Below are 16,900 nucleotides of genomic sequence, written 5' to 3' on the forward strand. Positions count from 1 at the left end.
GGAATGTATATGTTGGTGGGAGTACCGGGTGGGGTTATATTGGGGTGGGGTCACATGGTTCTAAGCACACAGGCTAAATTTGAAGTTACAACAAGACAGTGGCTTTTCTGATGTGTAAGCAATCAATTTACTGGGACGATTGGAGACCTTATGAGGATGGCAATCTTTGACCTCTGAGCTCCCCCTTGACCTGTGAGCCTGATCGCCATAAACAACCTCCACCAATGAGCTGGTTAAATCTTACACACACACACACACACACACACACACACACACACACACGCACACAAATTGATACACATACAAAGGTATTCAACTGCTCCCCTGATCCATTAATATTGCATTCTTAGCCTTGAAGACCTCCATGGAAGAGAAATACAAGATCAATACCTGCCTGTTTAGTTTATAGGCAGTAGGAATATGTGCTCATACGTACCATGTCCCAGTGTCATTTTGATTTAACTGATGGGACTGAGCATGGGTCGCTAGCATACATTTGTAAATTATTATTTAACACCTATATAGCCTCCATGCATCGGTAATCAATGCAGAGCCTAAACAGAAATACACAGGGGTCCATGCATGGATGCTGGACCAAGATACGACTTTAATATCTCTAGACCTACTGGGTCACTGTGGGTTTCTGTGGTATTCATCTACTTTCCTACGTGTTAAAGTTCATATTTCATTAAAAATCAGTATTAGTGAGTTTTATAAATAAATTCCTAAGAGACAATTTCTTATTAGGCAAAGTGCCTCTATGAGAAGGTCAAAGGGAAATCCAGTAAAGTGGAGAAACAAAGATAGTGGTTAATACAAGCTTGTGTTTGACATTAATGCTTCACTAATCTGTATTTTAAATTAAAAATAGCTCAACTTATTATCTGGTGGATGTAATAGAAAAGCTAAAACCAAATATGTACAGCTACCACAATTATTTAATGGAGATGAAAAACAGGGTGAAAAGTAAGCAGTATTTTTAACTTGCATCAGCTGTATAGAAACATATATTCAAATCTTGCACTGTATGTTCCGGACATTTAAACTACTGGGATTACAACTTCACTTTATTAGCTCCTTTGTTTCCAAACAGCCACTTTCACAGTCTACATTTTCAGATTAGGGTTCAGATTTCAGGTTTCAGTTATCTCATGAATACTTTTTATGAAAACTTGCTAGATTAGGTGCATGGTATTAATTTTCCATCCTTTACATTCTCTAGTTATCGAATGTCCTCAAGTCAAACAACCCCATTGATGGGTTGGAGTGTATAAAGGGAACCAGTCAGCTATGTCATTGAGTTTCCCACTGGTGAAAAGTTTCCTGTGTGTTTACCTTTGCATTAGAGAACCATGACACCCATATTGCAGAAAATCTTTCCTTCATCAGCTGACCAAACTTATTCAGGCCTGAACGTATTGATATGCAAACAAGATGGTTCAGCTGCAGGTCTTGCAGAAAAGAAAGGCCCCGACTCCATTTCTGTCACTCACACAATAAACCCCCCTGTCATTGGTCCATGTGAGCATCTTTTTTCATAGACCAAACTCAGATATACTGAAGGGATGGATGAGCCCTTTAGGTCTTTGCAACCCTAACGAAAGTGACCGGTGACCCTTATTGAGAACGTCAAAAGAGTTCCACATCAAAAAGCAATGTCTTCTACAAGCAAAAGTACTTTTTGATCCATGATGCATGTACCAAAATCCATGGCAATTACGTTCAATCAGGATATTTTACTTAAAACCACAAATGTCAACCTCATAGTTGCACTAGAGAAAACATAGTCAAATTAAAGTCAAATTCATTCTCTGTGGAACATGAATGTCTGTGCACTATATAAAGAATCCCTCGATATGTTATTGAGATATTTCAGATGACTGGAGCCAACCAACATAGCGAAAAAAAACAAAGTGATCATTAAAATGAGAGAAGATGAAGAAGCAGAGTCTCTGCAAAGATAAACTTTTTTATTCTGTTCTTGGATTTAATACCTCTCAGTAGGTTGACCAAATCTTGCCTACTCTGCTCTCTAAAAGCCGACTCAATAAGCGTTAGAATGACCAGGCTTGCTTTCAGTAACCAACCTGAAAAGAAGCCTTTTCTGCTCCCACAGCTAAACAGACACACACAGTCCATTCACTGTCCACATTCCCCTTTAATGACCCAAACAACTTCTCCTTTCCTGAAGTAATTTGAGCAACTGGTCACTGTTACAGTTTGCTCCATTGCTGGTTCCTCTATGTAGAGGTGCAGAGGTCAGAGTTCAAAGTGCATTCTACTACCACAGTCACATATGGTCATTTGCCCCTTGTATGCATCGAGTTATTCTGAGACTGATAAGGAGAAAGTGATAAGTCTATTACCATCCCATACCACATAGTGGACTCATTCACTGTGAAAGATAGAGCTAAACTGGTCGTTATTAAGGAAATTGCTCAGGGGAAAAACCTTTCATGTGACAGTTATGGATGATCCCCTATACTTTGCCAGATTGTGGCTGACTGTGACTTTGGTGGGATTTCAATCAGCTACAGAATAATACATGAAGCTGAACCATAGATAACTCAGAGTAATATAATCTAAATGAAGCATAGATTCAATGGAACAACTGCCTGCCAGAGTGATTTCTTTGTGGGTGGGATATGTATTGGTGGTCATTTGATAGAGGAGTCATTTGTTGCCCTTTGACCCCAAAGTATGGCAGTGTGAGGGGGAAGGAGAGTCTTCTGTCAGCCAGACATACCCAAGTCTGACACTTCAGCTAATCACGTTCTACACTGAGATCAATTTGTCTGACACTTTTCTGATTTTGGCAAACTCTTCAGTGTTCAGTGCTAACCAACCAGTTCTTTTGTTTATTGCTTTGCCAGAAACCAAAGGATCTTCTTCAGGATCTACCACACAGAATGTTCAGGCTGAAGCAATCCTCAGATAATTAGTAAGTTAAGACTTTCTGTCAGAAGTTGAGAGATTCTTGGCTAACAAGCTAACGTCAAAACATGCATATCTTGTACTGCAGAAACCACATCATGTTTTAGCACAGGAGAGGCATCATAAAATGGATGATCAAGCAGAGTTTTTCCCAATCAATAGTTCACAGATTGGAATCATGAATGGACATATCAGGGGCGGGGAATTCAAGAAAATACCATCTACGTGAAGTTTCTATTCTTGTAGTTTTTGCTTTTAAGTCAATCAAACAATCTCAACAACGATAACAATAAAAGACAGTTAATTCTCATGTGTTCATCTTCATCCTGTGAAGGGGTGATGGACCTTATAAATGTATTCAAGTGTCCATTGTTCTGTAAGCAAGTTACAATCAGCCTTTAGTAAAGTAAATTCACATCTTAAATTGTTAAGTTCTCATAAATAATATAACTATTTATTTTACAGTTTATTATTGCAACTAACCTTTTTAACGCATTCAAGAGAAGATTGTTAAATCTCACTCATTCCCTCTTGAGCAGACAACCTAATCACCTCAAAAGGGAACTAGAAATCAAAGGCTTAAACATTAAAAATAAAAAAAGTGTCATTCAAAAGTCACAGTCCAACAGCTGTCTGTTTTTCATAACTGTCTGAATTGAAGCCAAATCATACACCCTGTGATTGGTCTAATATGAGGCTTTCTCTTCTTTGACAAGCAGGCTTCAAATTAGGAGAAAACTCTTGGTTCTGGCTACAAGAGCTGCATTCCTCTAGTGAAGCAAAGAGGATTTGCACCCATGTTTCCTCTTTAATTAGCTGATCAGGGTAGGAGAAGAGATACTTACTTGCCATACATTAATTACAAATCACTGGGGATGAATCATAAGTCCTGTGTTACATGCTCGCACTGTAGGCCTATATACTGTTTTCCATTTAAACAGTCTCTTAATGACAGTTTGCTTAATGAATAGACCTTCTCATTGATTCCACCATATGTTCAGCAGAGCCATCTCAATGAGGTTTAGTGTTGTTTCAGATCCAGATCCAGATCCATTCATAAAAGGAAGGAGACAGACAGAGTGGAGAATGTTACTGATGTTAAACGACAGATTGTTTTTTTAGTATAGATAATATGCTGAGAAAGCAAAAAGGTTGAAACCAGAGCAGACAACTTGTCCTCAGGGAGGGTAATTAACACCTAATAAAGTCGACCCCACAGTTGTTATCTGTCGATGACCCTTAACCCCTAAACTGCAACTCAGACAGCTTTTAAAACAGTCAATTAGTTAGAGACAGGCTGGATGTTCTGATTGGGATATCCAGTTCTTTTGACAATTATCTGTATTTTTTTATAATTCCAATAATTATTGATAATTACTGATCAACATTTAAATTGTGTGGAAAATCTAATGCAGTACTAAAAAACAAAGTGAGGGGGAATGTTCCCTTCAACACACAATAGAAAAAAAGAAAATACTGCAAATGTTCAGGTAGAGGCAGACAAGATGGAAATGGGTTTCAAAATTATATTTTTTATAATTCATCTTTTTATCAGAAATTAATAAAAAAGAATTGTATTATATATTGTTCAATGATATTTAGGATTATTATCAGTGCTGTTCAATCACTACAAGACGTCTGCAGTTAACAGAGGTGTCCTGCATGACCCCACCTCCTAACTTCCTTTAGTTTCCTTAACATTTGTTCACTAGCTGTGATGGTGTGTGTACTACTGTGTGAGGAAGCTGCCATTACCATGCATTCTGCTCTCTGCCTGCACTCTTACAATCCATCTGCACAGACAATAATGCTGTACTTTTATTTTATTAATTTTACATAATCAAACATTTATAGTTGTATTTCTGAGGCATAAATCAAACTGTGTGGGTTAAACTTCTTGACTGGTCTGTGTTAGAAGGTTTATATCTTTTCTTTATGTCCTCTTGGAATTCAAACAATCAGATCTTATTTAATTCATTGCTTCCTGTGTATAATTCCCTATTTGGTGTTTAATTTTGCAAACATGTTTCTCAATGCTGACGCACACACACATATATACTCACACACAGACCTCTATTTCCCCTTTCTAACCCTTCAGTTAGCTTCCACCTTACTTCCTCTCTTCCTTTCCCTCTGCACCAAAAGGTAAACTAGTATGATGCCAAAGATGCCATTCCTCATAATGTCTGGGGAGTCAGGTCTCCTCTTGCATGCTAGAGTGTCTCTTTTAGATCTGATTTAGGTTTGTCTCTCTGTCTCTGAGGAGAAGGACACTGTCTTTAGGGACCTGATCATCTTTCAACTGCATCGAGAATGAAGCGCCGAGAAAAGCAGAAACATGTGGTCATATGGAAAATAACAGTTATTAGACCGACAGTACTTACCAATGTTACTGCTGCTGCTGTTTAGTTCTTTTAAGTTTATTTGTCAACTGATCAATTACTTGTAACTTTTTTCCCCACTCTGATAAAGTATGAGTTAATCTAAGCAAGGTTTTTTTCTTGGAAGTATTTCTGGCTGGTTAATATCTTAATTCGGCAGGATTTAATGTTGGCAACATATTAAGGATTAATTACTAAGTTTTATCATTATAAAATATATTATAAAGGATAATGGTGAAGACAGTATATTCTTTAGTTTTAGAAATGTGCAGTTTTTATTTAATTATATATTTATATACTGATTTAATTGGTTTATTTTTTACTTTTGTCACTACATTTCTTCTGTTTTAGTGGATGGATTTGCTGTCTCATGATAGTTTAAATGGTGAGTAAATCTATTAAAAGTTCTAAGACCTTTTATAAATATAACACAAATATATCAGCAAATGTAAAATCTGAAGCAAATTGTTGTCATAAATGGCTTGTTTCTTTAATAGTAGTTTTTCATCCAGCATATATATAGCTGTTCCACATACTGCTGTAGCATCAGTGTACCAGGTAAAAGTTTAGGAGGGTTGCGTCAGGAACGGCTTCCTTCTGTGCCAAATCAATGTGTGGACCACACGATGTGCTGTGGCGAACCCGAGCTTTTGGGATAAGTCAAAAGAGGGGAAAATGTATTCTGTGTTCTGTGGTTCTGATGGAACAGCATTTTAAAATGTATTTCCTTGGTATATTAGATCATAGCTTTGCTTTTATGGAATTTATTGCATATACTGTGGATGTTAAAAAAAGAAATCTTCTGATTCTGAAATAAAGCAACGTCAAACTTTGAAGTCTATGTCCATTATTTACTGATTTGCTCATCTGCCAAAATTCATTTGAATTGAAATATTTTTAAATAGGTTCAGTGCAAATGTTGATGTATGATATTGTTTTATATTAATCACAGGACATGTAATTAAAAAAATAAATTTTTAATGGCTGGATACTACTTGTATTGTTAGTGGAAGAGCTGTAATTTAATTACATTTTGATACTTTTTAGTTTATTCTTTTTTGTGACTCTCATAGTGACAGATGACTATGAGATGACTGTGGTTTTGAAAATGTTGTGGCCAAAGGTTGAGACAGTGCTGTCTAAAACTACAACAGAGGTCCAGAAATTCTTCTCCAAATCACACGAGTGCTATTTTTAAATTGCCACCTAATTTCCATGTTTTTCAAATTTTCACTGAAAAAATATCCCGGCATTTGTTAAAGGCTTTGTCTTCAATTTCAGCTTCTGTTTGATTGACACAGACACTTCTCTTTTTCTATGCTTCCCCATGTGATGACTCAGCATTGTCTTTTCTCTTCCTCTTTGTTTTGCCTGGCAACTTAATTTTAGTTTTTGCTGGTAAAACTCATTTAGTCTACTTTCTCTGTTCTTTTCAGTTTCCTCTTTTATTTTCTTTGTTCTTTGGTTTTAGCTTCTTTTCTTTCTTGCTTGTTATTTCTTATTTTCTTCCTTTTATTTAATCTCCTTTATTGCTTCAGTTATTCTTTTCTTTCTGTCAACCACTTCTGCTGTCAGTTCTCAGCAACTTCTTAAACTATCAGGTTGTGTTTAGATGTACATAATTTTCTTAGAAATTGTCTTTTCTAGCTCATTTATATTCACCTCTTACTCACATTATTATTAGCAATTTTTAAAAATATATTATTTACTATAATGGAAATAATGTTATTTTATTATTGTAAAATATATAATTATACTACACCTCATTGTATTTATGAACCATTAATAATATATGCTGGAGTAGTATACCGTATATTGTTTATACTACATAACATATTGTAGTTATACTGAACATATTTATTATTTTTATACAAATATATTTAAAAAAAACAAAAAAGCAGACTGACTGCCAGTGTTTCAATATTTGATATTCCAATTTTGTTCTATTTGTTGCAATGATGATCACTTATTAGTGTTTAAAGATATGTGTTATTTCAATGTTTTTTCACAATTTCAAAATTAAAGTACTGCTATTCTGACATAGACAGAAAAAGGCCCTTCCATACTCTAAAAAAATCCATGTAAGCTTAACACTGATCCTCACTCTGGCAGTTATTATTGCCTAATAGCCTGACTATTGAGAGTCTAACTAACTGTTAATATATCATAGACCCTTCAAAATACAAATGACTCTTTGAAAATAGTTAAAACAAATGTTAATGTTATAGGGTTTTCTGTCCCAAAAAATATAGCATCTACATATACATTGTGTCAAAGAGTCACACAAACAAAGTTAATACTAAGTAGCTTAAACTACTTGGACTTTGACTCCATTATTGTTTCTTTCAGAATCCTATTTTTGTTTTTGTCTTTTTAAAGATCCATATTGGTCAAAAGAGTTCACTTAGGCTGACTCAGCCTTACTGTCCTTACTGAATGTCAGCAGCTTAGTCTAAGCATATAAAATCTGATGGCATGAGAAACACTCAACAAGCTTTATTATCTCCAGCGATTATCCCACCAGATTGAAGACAGTGTCCTCTTCCTGTGCACTGCTGGGAGGCAGGCTATAGTTAATTCCTACTTTTGAGCCAGAGATGGGAACAAAATCACATCTCATACCACAGGGGCCTCAGGGACAGATGATCAGATCATGTTTGTCAGTTTCATTATTTAATATCAGGGTGCTTTACTCAGAGGCTGCAAGCAGGTCAGAGATTTATTATCAATGGGCAATAAGAAGCATGTCACATACACAAGAAAACATGAACAAGGAGACATATCAGCCAAGGATTTACAGACTTTTGCAACAGATATAAAAAGACAGATTGATAGTGAATTAGACAGGACAGACAGGGTAAAAGATGATGGAGGAATAGAGAAAGAGCAACCAGATGAGATGAAGGCAATTAGGCAAGGATGGATAGCGTCCAGTTCAGGCCTTCAACAGTCAGGAGAAAAATGAGAGGAGAGGGTCCCAAGAAAAATAGAAATCATTGGCCACACACATTTTCAAACTTTCCTTTCCCTTCTAGATAGGAAACGCACAAGCTGAGATAGAAGATGCACAACTATACTCTAACTACAATCACATGTGGTTGTCATCACAATTTAAATCATCAATAAAAATTATATGATCTGATTGCAGAATAGGCATGATTACTTTTCATCTACTCCAAGTATTAGTATTAGTATTAGTCTAAGTATTAGACTGTTTTCAAGTCATAATGGTCATTAGCTGCACTTAGGCTGTTTCTGTTGCTCTTTGACAGATGTTCGGGCATCTGACGGACACCTGTTGGTTTAAGGGATAAAACAAACTAGAAATTAACAAAAAGAAACTATTTGTATAAATTGTTTTTGTCATTAATTTCAATGACTGTATACCATTCAGCAGAGAGGAGAATTTGGAAAGACACACAGTGCTACTGATATTATAATTTTCTTAATGAAATTAAATGACTGCACTGATACTTATGTTCCTTGTGGTCCAATGAGACATCGGAATAATCAGTAGACCCATAACACTGTCAAGAATTTGAAATATGGGTAATAAAAAAGCATTGGTACGGCTGCACATGTTCCACAATCAAAGTTAATTTTCATGCTTACGTTAAAGTTCTGGTGTGGTTCAGAGGTGAACCTTCTCTTCTTGGAAACAGACAATAGCCCACATAAAAATAGACTGAAACACCAGACCAATACTGTCCATCTTAATAAAAATCTATAATTACCAGTTCATTATTATTAAGCTTTGCTGTCAGGATGGTACAGAGTTATCTACAAGATAATCCACAAGTTGAATATTTGTCAAAGGTTGAGAGGTTATTCCACATTCTGTAACTCTCTCTTTACTTACTATATGTGCTTTATATCATTTTACTCAGACAATGGCAGTGATAGAAGAAGTAACAAATAGATCCAATACAGTACAACTACAATAAGTAGAAAATTAATACACACCGAATAAATACAAATACCTCGAAAGTGTACTTAAGCATAGTGCCTAGTTACTTTCCACTACTGAGTGTGGATTTATCTGTCCTATATTGTTCCCCAAAGTCATAAAAATGTTGCCTCCTTGGCATGTACAAAATTTTAGCAGTGGATAAAGTAGTAATGACTGTGACGTCAATGTCAATTGGTTGGTTCCCAACTTATACACATCAGTCAGAAAATGGGTTGGCGTGACCTGTTGTGTTGACAGTCATGGTCCCTAAAAGATAAACCCTGATCCTATGGCTCAACAAAGTTTAAAGAATGTAGTGCCACCAAGTGGTTGACATCTGTGGTTTTTATTGAGGTGTCTTTGCAGCTGTTGGATAGATCACCAGCGGTCACTCAATGTCAGTACGACTCTGAATATAAACCTCACTACAGAACTATTGGGTTTTTGTTATGATAGATGAGGGACCAAGGAAGCAGCTTCTGATGCAGCTTCGATCCATTGTGTGTTTGGTATGGTAATGGCAAGTAAAAATTATTGACTGATATAATTAATTGGCACTTTAAATACAAAAATTTCAATTCAGTATCAGCCAAGAAATACATACAATTTAAAACCTAATCCATACATCCTATCCAGGCCACCATAACATGCTCCATATACCATAAGGCTAAGACATAGACACTTCACAATTCTAGAGATCAATGTTCAGTGTGATCAACCACAACCCTCCCATGTCCCCCAGCTCTCCCATGATACACAGTCAATCCCAACACCCTTATCTGTGCGGCTGATACTAATGCACAGGTAATAGAACACATCGTAACCATCACATGAACGGCAAGTGTAGGCATGATCGATAAGCAACTAAAGGAACAGGTAATATGATATTGATGTACACACAGTCGCAAGGATGGTGAGCAGATGTGATTTTACGTATGTGTGTATGTCATGTCTCCACAGGCATTGCATGTGTGGATAAGTTAATATTTCTTTTTAGAATACAAATGTGTCTTTGGCTAACGTGACATGCTTTGCATTCCTAACAGCAACTCATCAGTCTAACAAACCGAAGTAGTCTGCAGCCTAAATTAAATCGATTACATAGGGACTGTGATGTTAATATCAGTTGCACTGGTACTTAAAGTACTTATGAATGAGCTTTTATTTACACACATATATCAGATGTTATTACAAAATCGACAAGACAGATTTCCCCACTTCTTTTGAAGATGAGCTCTTAAGTCACAGCAGTGTGCAGTGGCATTTGAGCTAACTGAGTGCCCAACTGCCATGAACCCTTATTGTGAAAATCCATCTAGATGTAATTATTTCTACATTTAGGTATGTAATACCCAAGCCAGAATGAAATACCAGAAGTCCAACTCTGGTGGTCTGGAGCATAACGTCACTGACAGTGAAGGGGAAAACGACTTAGAGGTCAAAGTAAATGCCCCAAAAAAAGACAGCAAATCAAGCGAGTGTCTTGCAATCCAAATATAACAGACATCTGTGTAGGTTCAATAAAACAGACCCGGTTTAAAGACAGACAGAGACAGTGAGCTGGCATGGAGGTCGGTATCAAATAACAACAGCTAACATGGTAAAAGAATGAAAGAGACAGTAGCAAAATTGTTGAATTTAATCTGCATAACATACAACCTACTGCCCAGACAGGCACTGGCCAAATGTTAAGTCTTCTAACTCTACAGAATTACCCATGGGCAGAGGTTGAAACCGTGGCATACAATGCAAATTAGAGGAAAAAATACCACCTAACAGACTGTGCACTTGCTCTGATGGAGCCATTAGGATTCCCTTCATGCTGTAGGTCTGAACTAACCTTTCATCTCTAGCACTGGCTGTAGATCTAAAGACAGACATGTCAATGCATTAAGAGACAAAGGTTAAAGCCAGGTCTGCCCACCCATGAAGCACCAGCAACTACTTTCATTCCCAACTGCTGCACTTATGTCTTTGTCTGCTTTGTCACTCCCCTTAATTGAGCTTGATTAACTCTTCACATATACATAAAGACAGTAATGGCAACATGATAATATAGATGGTTCAGGGGTTAAAGCCCAAGATGGATGTTAGAAATCCCTGTTCTAAATGACTTATTTTATATTATATTATAATATATAATATAAAATAAGGTTATAATCTATTATAAAAATCTATTTTTATAAAAGTAACCAGCAAAGCCCATTCTAACATGTGTCTTTCAGTCACTGGCTGAATTAGTAGTTGAATCACCTGCCATCAGTATAGTTTATCTTGCTTTTTCCTGTCTTGACACTTTACATGTGTGTTTTGCTCTCATTCTAAACAGGACTCCCTGTATTCCCGGTCATTCACTTATTCAGCTGAGCATGACTACTTTTATTTTAATCAGCTTTACATCTCATGTCAAACTACTGTTGACACTTCATTACCTCTGGCAGAGCCTGCTGAGAGCTGTCCACAGGCTGACTCTTTATATACATCACTTTGAATGTTCCCCTGTCCACCAGAACATCGAACCCTAAGAGTCTAAATGGTTATTGCATTCCCAGTCACAGTCCCCTTTTTTATGTCATCTCACCCTGCCTGTCTCTGCTGGTCTGGACTGGCTGTCGAGGACACGCTAATGTGCTGCAGTACATGATGGCTCTAACTGGGATGGGGCCATAATTCGTTCCATTCCTTTTTATTAAACCCATAGCCACACTGTTATTAGGGCCTGGTGAGGAGAGCTGCTCTGTAACAGCATGATGTCTTCCATATGTGATGTTGCTACCATCCCAAGGAGAGAGGACTGGGAAGGGCCAGAGGAGACACAGCCTTTTACATCTAATGGTAGAATTTGGTTTGAAGGTTTGAGGTCTAGACATCCATGGATTCAGAGCAGCGTGGTTGGCTCTTACAGGCGTCTAATGCATCACTGCAGCACAACAATGCAGGACTCATTGTCACCAACTCTGATATGGAACTATAGAAGTCAGCATTTGATATGTGTTATATGTTATGTATGTTAGCCAGTACCTCTATGTTTTTGTGATTGTTGCAGCCTAAAATATTTGGTTTCTTTAAAAGAATGGGCCTGAATTATATGCATAATAAATATAAAGCTACAGCAAGTTAGCTTACCAAAAAGACAAAGAAATAAAAAATTACAAATGAAAAAACAAGTACAAAAAATATCTACCGGTTGTTGCTCAGGTGGATGGATGTCTGCCTTACCAATTGAGCTACAAAAAGCACATGTGGAGTCTAAAGGAGCATTGCTAGCCAGGGATGTGACCAGTGCACACTGACATTAGAAGGGAGCAATTCATGTCAATACAGTGCACTAGTATTGCATGGTACATTAAAGCTCTGCTGCTCCAGGTGAGACTCATAACCTCAGCATGCCACTGTCTTACAAGCACCACACACTGACCAATTGCACCACTGGAGCTGGTTATAGGTAAGATTATTTGAATGCTAGCTGTGACTGCAGATTTACATTTAGCATACAGACATCTAAGAAAATGGGTTTCTTAAAATGTCAAACAAGTGTTTTAGCATTTTTAAACCCCTTTTAGCACTGGAACCCCATGTCTGGCAACCTTTAGATGTGTTATTTGAGACTGATCAAAAGGATATTTTCAAAAATACAGATCAGATATTCAAGCTGTAATGTTCCTGCAAAATGAATGGATTTTCTGACTGATGTGATACATTACCTTGAGCAACAGAGAAACCTAATGACTCTCTTCCACATCCTGTGAGCAGCATTACAGTGTACGGCACTCGTTAATGAGCAGAATTACCTTGAGATCATGAGAAATCAAAATATCAATGGATCTGTCTTGGCTATTATCTCAGCCTATTAAATCACTCAACAAACAGATCTTCACTATTATAAAATAAAATGCAAAAATTACGAAGAAAAACAGAGACTTTATAACCACACAAAAAGCAATGTGTAGCCCATCTGTGAACAGATGTGGTTATTCATATGTTTTATATTGTTAATATGATATTCTTTACCCCTTTACTTTGCTTAGTTTTACAGTAAATTGGAAGGCTAAAATTCCTATGTGGTCATTCACTAAAGAAAGTCATAAGTCCTGAATTTCCTTTTTTAACTATTGTTAATGGAAAAGCAGTTTGTTCACAGATGTTGACGACATACAGACAATTCTTTAAACAGAACATCAGTCTTCCATGCCATAAAATCAACACCTTTACAAATCAACACTGATATCATTAACAATTTAGCTCATAAATGCCGTTGTTGTCAAAGAGCATGAAGCATTTCAGGAGCAATGCTTCAGAACAGAATGATTTCATTGTTCAGTGGAACATATGCAGCGAAGAAATGAAAGCTTCTGTTTCATATATAACTCAGCAATAATTGAAGCAATGTGTTTCTCCCCTAATTTGAGTTTAAAAAATACTTCAAAGAGTTTTTTTATGATTTGGAAAAATGATGCTTAGGGTCAAATGTGGAGTGAGATATTTCTGTCTTATCAGAGAGGGACCACCTCAACAGTGGATGTTGTGAAATGTTTGTGAGGAACCAGCACAGCCTGATGGACTTTGATGTACATGGAAAACAGCTCTAGGTCTTTCCACAGTTAAAATGACGAATGGATGATTTCTTTGGGTAACATTAAATTGACAGTGGCAGTATATCAGGCTGGATTTTTTTTATCGGAGGGAATAAAAAGTTTAAACTGAACCATGTGAACCATGAAGCATGGAAACACACACAATGTGGATGACTGAATGTACACACTATCTCTAAACAACACATTGCGTACTCTACCAGACATCTTTTATGTCCTAAATTTAGATCAGAATCACGATATATGAAGAGCTGTTGAATGTGCGTGTGTGTGTGTGTGTGTGTGTGTGTAGAAACCATGGTTTAGGTAACACTTTTGTGTTTGTCAGTTGGTTGGTTCACCAGTTATTTAAATAATTTTCCATAATTACCACTGAGACCGACACACAAGGATTTATAATCAGTGATGTCTTTTTGCTTTGTGACATCATCAAGTAAAAAAATCCAAATTGCTGAATATATAAAGATAAAATTAACAGTCCCCATAATACAGCCACTAAAACCAAGATTGAATTGCTTCTACTCAAGTTTAATCTGTGCCATAGACCTCTGCTGTTGTCTAAGAATGTGTATCCTTTTAAGATGAGAATTGGGACAAAGGGAATTTTTTAGTAATTAGCAATAAGTAAAGACCAAAATCAGTGTTACTATAGTGACTTTGTGTGGAACAAAAACAGCAGTGGGTGGAGTTATTTTAGCCAGTTTATGTGCCGACCGCCGTGACCATAAAGCAAGGGTGCTTAGGGCTCCCTAATGTCCAACAGCAGCCCTTGTTGCAACTACTAATTCTACAATCGGGTGCCACTAAAGAATTGCCACGAGATGATGACACTCAGTGAGCACTAGTGCAACCTGAAAGGGTGAACAACAATTTAGGAATTGTGATAGAAACACGATATTTAAGTTTGTTTTATGTAGGCTAAAAATTAAAGGAACAGTTTAATGGTTTTGTTTGTCAGTATTATACTATTAGTTTAGTTTTTTTTTTTGTTAATACTAAAATGCATATTAATCAAGGAAAAGCAAATTGACTTAATGTGGTGTTAGCATTTTAGTCAAAGCAGCACTGTGCTTTACAAAGCTGAATTCTAGTAAAAAATAAACTCATCCACACATGCAAAATACCAACATGTGTATGAGTTTGCTACCAACAAGGATTAAGGCAACGTGCAAACTAGACAGCAAGAGAATAGAAAACATGCATGAGCAGGGTGTGTACCTTTTTTGTGTAGATGGTTACAGAACACAACCCACACAAAACATCTGAATCAAAATAACGTTGACTTTCACATGTGTGAACTGAAAAGAGGTTTTCTTTCATTTCACCTATGTTTTGAATGTGATTTAGTTTTCATTTTATTTCAGGCAATGTAATGTTTCCGTCCAGCTTACATGTCATAGGTTTGACCTGCCAGACAAGAAGAAATTAACTAATAGTACATAAAACCGACAGTCATAACACAACCCTTCCTCTCATTACCTGTGTATAGTGGCACAATGATGGCAGCCGTCTTCATTCTGCTTTTCAGCAGCACATTATTAATATCATTTAAGTTTTCCTCCACACAGGCATATACATCCACATCACTGCACATGGGGATGTGGAGACAGAGAGCATTGTTCTACTTGAGCACCGGCTGGATTCTGGAGCTGTGAGCAGACCCAGCAATACAGCCACTACAGTGCAGTCAGTCACACAGGTGGCAGGGAAATTACAGTGTACACATGCTCGTAGTTTGGATGTCTTCCACTTCTGGAGGCCAATAAAGACTACACGCGCTGCTGCCAACAACTGCAAAGCTATACTTGGATGTAGATGTTTTGGCAGTGCCAAGATATTGCTCACCATGCAGTACTCATACAGAAGAATATGTTTTAATGATCAGATTCAATAATATAATGACGACTGGTTCCAATAAATCCTTACAGAAATATCCCTTTCAGGAGTTGGTGCGATGAAACAACTTATTTTATCCTTAACAATAGACCTATTGTCATTGCATGTGTAACCACATGCATACATGTGCATGTTTGTGTGGGAACTTATACTCTTTGGTTTACCAGGCTTCTCTAAATACTACGACTTGTCTACTTACTTCCTGCAAATCCAATTATGACATTTTGTTTAATACAGTATATCACATATGTCTATGGAGAACAAACCAGTTCTTAGACTTTCTGATTAAAAGGTCTTTCAGATAAAAAAAATCAAAATAAAAAAATGTGCAGCTGTTGTTAAACAAAGAAAAAAAGGAAACATGTCGCCACCACATCCCTTTAGTCTGTGTGGCTCTACAAAGACGTGGTTTTAGTGTTGAGTTGTCTCTGAGGGGTTACTGCTGTCCTTCCTTCCTCTTCTGTTCTCATGTTTTACACAGGGTGTGCAGTTGAACCCCAAATCCTCTGTCTGTTGCCATCATGGAGGTCCAGTGAGCAGATGTTTAGATCTTTTATTTAAAAGTAGCAATGACAAAATTTCAAAATACTTTATTAAGAATTATCAGAAAATATGTATTGTCAAATGGCTGCTACAGAAGGATCAATGGTATAGTATAGTTTAATACCACAATGTTTGATAAGGCGTAGGGATCGCATTCACAAGAATACATTTCCCTACCTTGAACAATCAGCAACAATCAGACAATCAGAAGACCCCCAGTATATCTCCATGCAAGCCTGAAAGTGTATAATTGCGTAGCCAAAGACCTATTTTATTCTTGCAACCACACAGTGCAGTGATTTTTCAATTTGTTTTCCATATGTCCCATACTTTTGAATTTTTTTCACTTTGAATAGCCTTGTGTTCATCATGCATGCATACACACAAAACATTGTCCGACTGTTGACAGAGACACGCGTGGCACAACAAACATAGTCACATTGTCTCAATCGCACACACACACACACATACATGCATGCACATACACACAACCACAGAGTGAGATGAAAGATTAATAGTCAAGGAGTGGTCAGTCCTCCAGGGAGCCGACCTGAGGCAGAGAGGGGATCCAATCACAGCACATTCCTGTGGTAACTGTGTTTGCA

The sequence above is a fragment of the Channa argus genome, chromosome 20 (assembly GCF_033026475.1).
Source record: "Channa argus isolate prfri chromosome 20, Channa argus male v1.0, whole genome shotgun sequence".
Classification (NCBI taxonomy): Eukaryota; Metazoa; Chordata; class Actinopteri; order Anabantiformes; family Channidae; genus Channa; species Channa argus.